The sequence below is a fragment of the Mesocricetus auratus genome, unplaced genomic scaffold (genome assembly GCF_017639785.1).
Source record: "Mesocricetus auratus isolate SY011 unplaced genomic scaffold, BCM_Maur_2.0 Super-Scaffold_100030, whole genome shotgun sequence".
In the NCBI taxonomy this organism is placed as follows: domain Eukaryota; kingdom Metazoa; phylum Chordata; class Mammalia; order Rodentia; family Cricetidae; genus Mesocricetus; species Mesocricetus auratus.
This window is the reverse complement of record NW_024429211.1, coordinates 15,539,342-15,545,525: the sequence shown is the minus strand read 5'-3', so window position 1 is coordinate 15,545,525 and position 6,184 is coordinate 15,539,342. Positions and strand designations below refer to the sequence as shown.

At 39.0% G+C, this 6,184-nt stretch overlaps 1 pseudogene; it reads left to right on the top strand.

Annotated features, from left to right (window-relative positions):
- Positions 1-5,029: 5,029 nt before the first annotated feature.
- On the top strand, positions 5,030-5,893 carry LOC106022760 (annotated as a pseudogene).
- The last annotated feature ends 291 nt before the right edge of the window (positions 5,894-6,184 follow it).

The window sequence follows — 6,184 nt, the reverse complement described above, 5'->3', positions numbered from 1 at the left end:
GTCTGTATGGCAGTCTATGAATGCCTTGAAGGTCTCTCAAACATGGGATCATAGCGAGATTTTTTTTTTGCTATCTTCTCAAAAATGCGTAAAGTGGAACAGAGCACACAGAAAAACATCAGAAGACATGCAGAGAGAACTCAAGGATATGATATTAATGAAATTACAGGAAACCCCATTTGAAATTTAACCATGCTTCCCTCTAATGGAAAACATCACAGCAAATGTCATTTGAGGAAAGCTTGTCTACGGGCTGCAGGTGAACACTACCATTGCTACTTTTAAGCTGACTGTAGCTGATGTCCACCACCTCCAGCATCATCTCCATTTTACTTCTCTCCTGCTGCTTCACAAGTTTTTTCAGCTAGGAATTTTATTTAACCACAGTTGTGACTGCTATCTTGCTTCTAGTGTGGGTCAGTCTCCTGTGCTTTTCCATTATTCACTTCTAATAGGCACAGGGTGTTGTGTTGTACACAAGTTTGTCAATGAGGTAATCCTTTCCTGGAATTAGTTTAAAAAGTAACTTGGTACAAACATGATAATATGAATTGCCACCTCTGGAATAATCCAGGCCTGACAAGGCATACCCAACTTTCCAGTGCTGGAGATGCAGAAACCAGAGGATCCCTGGTCTGCTATTGAGTCTTTGAACTACATGTTCAGTGAGGAATCCTGTCTCAAAAAGTAAGGTAGTGATCTATCAAAGAGAAGCTTTATATCTGCCTATAACTTTTAAAACACATGAACACACACATGAGCACTGTTACTAAAGGTTTTTGGAATTCACACTGATACTGAATCAGTAAATCATCCTTTTATGCTACAATTCCATCCTCAGAAAACTGGTTAAAAAAAGCAATCAGGTGACAATATAGGTAAGCTTTTAAAGAATGGATTCATTTAGTCTGCATATGAACTCATCCTGTTGCTCTACTAACTAGAATCTAGTTGCAACTACTTATCTATCATGGTTTGTATTTCAACTGCTGCACCTTCTCAGCTTCTCTTCAATCTGCACAGAAGGCTTTTGTCTTCGGAGAAAACTCTCCTTCTCCTACCATCTTCTGGAAGAGATTATGGAGAAGGCTGGTGTTATATTTGGTCTTTCTTTCTCATTTATCTGCACTCCACTTAGCAGATCTGGCCATGATCCAGTTCCCTCTCTGCAGCAGTACTCACACCTCACCTTCCTTCCGTCTCCCTCATTCCTCTGCTGTGCAATCATGTCAGAACCATATCCATCCCCAGGTCTAGCACCTAAGTGTGTCCTGATGCTTAACTAAGCTGTGTTGGGTTTTAGCTCACTGACCTGCCTTTGATCTACATCAGTGATTTGTCCATTCATGAATGACTTCTGAATATATTCAGGGCTGTTGACAAAAAGAGTTAGGAATATTGAGAATGTTTTTATTTTTTAATGGAATTCATTTTAAGTAGCTGTAACTAAGTGGACATGAAAAACATAGATTTGCTCCATGACCATTTGACCAACACTTCCTGTGGTCTGTGATACAATGTAGGTTTGAGACAAGTGTGGATAGGACCTGCATTCAGCATCTGAGCAGAAAGTCATACTTTGAATTTGATGGCTCTCTCCTTACTAATTCTCTAATTAAGACTCCTATGCATTTCGATCAATTTTCTTAATGACACCAATCATTTGTGTGGAGTCTTTTGCCATAACATAGACCAGCATGGTGTAGTAACTTTTCTTAGTTAGCACAGAATAACTAATCAACTACTTCCTTTTAATGTATGATTGGATTTAGTGAAACCATAGTTCAAACAAATGAAGGTCTGTTACTGACCTCAAAATGGGACTTAGGTATAAGGAGACCCTTTAGCACACCAATTGAATGAATTCTTTTCTCCATTCTGCTTTTATTGAGAAATTAGATCTCCCATTCAGCAAGCCTAATAGGAAAATTGTGAGAGTGTGTTTGTGGGATGCTGGCTGACTGGTAGGATGACTGACACCTGGGATGATGATGAACCGGTGTGCTTCCCAGCTCTGATCTCATTGTTAAAGGAAAACCACAATGTTCTCTGTCCTAAGTGGTATAATTGGTTCACACAGAATGATTACTTTTTCTTTTAAAATATTAAACCAGGACAATTTCTTGCTACATTCACATTTATAATAGTGTCACATTAGCAGTGTTGTCATGTGAATGATAGGCAATCCAGAGTGAAGGTTTTTCTTTTTTTTCTTTAAATAGAAACAAGTTTGTTTTACAGGACAATCTCAGTTTCCTCTCCTTCTCCTCTCCCGTGTCCTGGTCTAACCCCCTATCTGGTGGTAGAAGTCCTTTTGTGTATATGTTGATGAATAAAACACTGTTGGCCAATAGGGAAGCAAGATAAGTGGGACTAGGAGTCTAGGAGGATTCTGGGAAATGTAGTAAAGAGTGGAGAGTTACCATGTGATCCCAGGAAGAGAAGATACATGAGGCTGTGTCCTTGGTAAGATAAGACCTTATACATATATGTATGTATGTTATGTATGTATGTATGTATGTATGTATGTATGTATGTATTTATGGGTTACTACTTAAGATGGAACTAGCCAATGAGAAGCCCTGGACATTGCCCAACAACATTATAACTAATAGAGGCTCTGTGTGTCATTTTCTGGAGAGAACACTCATTATAAATATTCATATCTCTTCTTTGGGGATCTTCTGTTCAAATCTATACCCCATTGTTTCTTTCCTTGGTGCTTTCTTCTTTGAGTTCTTTTCATTTTAGACACCAGTCTTGTGTGTGCATAGCTGGCTAATTTTACTGGTTTTACTTCAATAAGGTGTTTTTTCCTGTCTTCTATAAGTTCATCCAAGTGTTTATTCAAATCGTCTTCAAATTCATTGACCTCCTGAACATGCTTGTAACTCTTATTTTGAATCCTGTGTCTTCAACTTCACCTAAATTATATTTGCTTGGAATACATGCTACAGGATTCATGGTCTTTGGAAGAAACATTGTCTTTTTTCATATTACTTATAATTTTATGTTGGAACTTGGACTCTGGAGTTTGGTTCTTGGTTATATCTTCTGGTAAATGTTTTACGCACTATTTGGAGTCACCAGATAGACTATGAACTACATACTTTGTGGGAATCCCATAGAAGCAAAGTTTGGTAGAGGCAGTTCTCTATTAGGGGTCTGTGAGTACCTACAGAGGAGATCAAGAAAGTGTATTTAGATGGATAGCTACTGTAGTCCTAAGAAGATATACACAAGGAGAGTGGTTTTTATCAGATTGGCTGTGACAACTAATTGGCAGTTATATATTGTCTCAGAATATAGACCATTGCATTCCAGTGCTTTTCCAGATCTAGGATTTTTAGAGAGGACTCTGTTATTTTGTTCATAGGTTTTACTTTATGGGTAAGCTGACACATTTTCCTTCATCATTTAACGTCAGCATTCTTTATGTTTCATCTACTCCTAATGTCAATATATTTTCTTATGTAGGTCCTTCCGTTTTCATGTACATTTGGATCGCCACCATGGTTCGATTGTCCTTATATTTTTGTAGTTTAAGAACAATCCATGGAATTAATCTTTTGTGCTTTAGTCTGCATCTCAGACCATCTTTTGCAAAAAGGATACTGGGGATTGGTCTCTAAATTGTGTCCCAGAGGTCAACAAAATTGAGATCTTTTTCTATTTTCTCTTCTTTCCTTCCTTCATTCCTTTTTTTAAATTTTTGTTTACTTTTTCTTTCTTTTACTTCAGACCAGGCTTTTCTAGATTTCACTATGTAGTTGATATTGTGATTGAAGTCATGGATCACCTCCTGGCCCAGCATCTAGAATCTGATATTCCATAAGTAAGGTACCATGCCTGGTAGATGGTTTCTATTATATGCTGTCTTCCCTGTAGATGTTTCTGTGTCACAGTGGACTCTGTTTAGCACAGTTGTCACTTCTTTCTTTTCCAATTTCTTCAAATTTACTTTTTTTATTCTTCAACAGTATTAGAAGTTCAGTAAGCATCAAATGAATGCCTACATTCTGGACTGAAACTCTTTTAGGCCATCAGCATAGTCATTTATTGAACATTTAATGTAAAATAACCAAGGCCATCATTACATATCTTGCAGCACAAGCCATTCTTTCAAACACTAGAACATTCCACTGACAGATACCTCAGCAATGAAATTTTCTTCCTTTTCTATGTGTTTTGTGGTACTATCTTGTAAAATATTTGAAAGCATCTACCCTCAATCTGTAGCTACTGTTGGGTTTATGATTAATTTATTCATTAGTTCCATGGAAGCTTTCAATTTCTCACGGTGTCTCAGTAGAGAGACAGACACTTGTGATGTAACAGCAGACGACTGAAAAGTGCTTAATGTCCTCAAATGCTTTCCTGCTTTCTAGTGTCAAATCTGAAATGGAGAGTAGGTCACATTAACCTGCATGTCTGGTTGTTTTCATACTGGTCTTAGTAAGACTTGCAATTCCCATCATGACTCTCATTCATGATCTCCATATTTTCTCATTTGATAGCCTGTCGTGCCAGGACTGAGAGTAGCTGTTGGTCATGATTTGGTTCCCAAGTTCCTTCACTAGAGAAGAACCAGTATTAGGACAGAAGAATTTGGGTTCACCGTTCTATTTCCTTCTGACACAGCTCTTGACACTGTGTGTCTAAATTGGGACCACCAACTACTCTCAGTACAGGACATGGGTTTTAGATAGCCCAAATAGTTACAACTGGGTTTAAATTAATGCTCCAGAAATATTTCTTTGAGAAATTATTTTCTATCTTCAATCCTGTGTCTCTTCTCTATGAAAAGCTCAGTTGTTACCACAGAGCAGGGTGGTCTTGGAAAGCAGAGAGTACACAGCATGTGCTCATATCTTTTTTATTTTTATTTTTTGCCCCAGGAACACTAGTGGAGAGTTCCTAAGCAAGGATTCCAACATCCCAACCTGGGAGACTCCCATCACAGCACCAAATGAAAGCATCTACAATGTTTCTTCATATTGTGACATCAGGCTCCAAGCCATGATTTCTCTTTGCCCTGCTTGGGATGGCAGGAAATGACATGGTCTTGTGGTTGCTGGGCTCCCGCTTTCACAAAAATGCCTTCTCTGTCTACATCCTCAACCTGGCTGGGGCCGACTTCCTCTTCCTTTTCTTTCAGTTTGTATTTTGCCTTCTTTTTATCATTCACTTCTTTTTCTCCACTCCCATCCACAGTCCTTTGTTTTTTATTGTTCTGGCAGCATTTCCTTATTTTTGTGGGCTGAGCATTCTCAGTGACATTAGCATTGAATGCTGCCTGTCTGTCATGTGGCCCATCTGGTATCGCTGCCAATGCCCAAGGCACACATCTTCTGTCACATGTGCCTTGCTTTGGGCTCCATCTCTGCTGTTGTGTTTCCTGCATGGAGATGTATGCGGTGTGCTGTTTAATAGTTATGACTTTTTTTGGTGTCAGACATTTCATTTCATCATGGCTTCATGGTAAATTGCTTTATTTGTGGTTCTCTTTGGGTCCAGCCTCGCCCTGCTGGTCAGCATCTTCTGTGGCTCACATTGGATTCCTGTGACCAGTCTGTATGTGATCCTTGTACTCACTCTGCTGTTCTTCCTGATCTTTGGTCTTCCCTCGGGGATTTACTGCCTCCTCTACAAATGGATTGGGACTTTGTATCATGTTAAATATTGTGATATTTCTGTGACACTATTCCTACCCTGCATTAACAGCAGTGCCAATCCCATCATTTACTTCTTTGTTGGCTCCATCAGACACCGCAGATTCCAGTGGAAGACTCTGAAGCTCTTTCTGCAGAGAGCCCTGCAGGACACTGCTGAGGAGGAGGAAGGTGAGGAGAGGGGTTCTTCAGGAGAGACCCAAGAACTGGAAACTCTCTAGTGCACCAGCAGGGAGATTCTCTGATCAAAGAGAAGTGCTTTTTAAAGAGAAAATTTTCCTTATGTTTGGGCTATTTTAACAATATATTTGAGTTTGTAATCTGATCTCAATTGGTTAAAAAAACAACCATTTATGTGAATATTTACTGACACAGAATATTTTATACAAATACTGACTGCAGCATGCCTGTAGCTGTCTTTTGAGGGAGGCATCTCCTTTTGATGGTGCTCCTTGTAAGTATCTGGGATCAAGGACTACTCCTACAATTCCAAACCTTCACCAGAAGCTTAA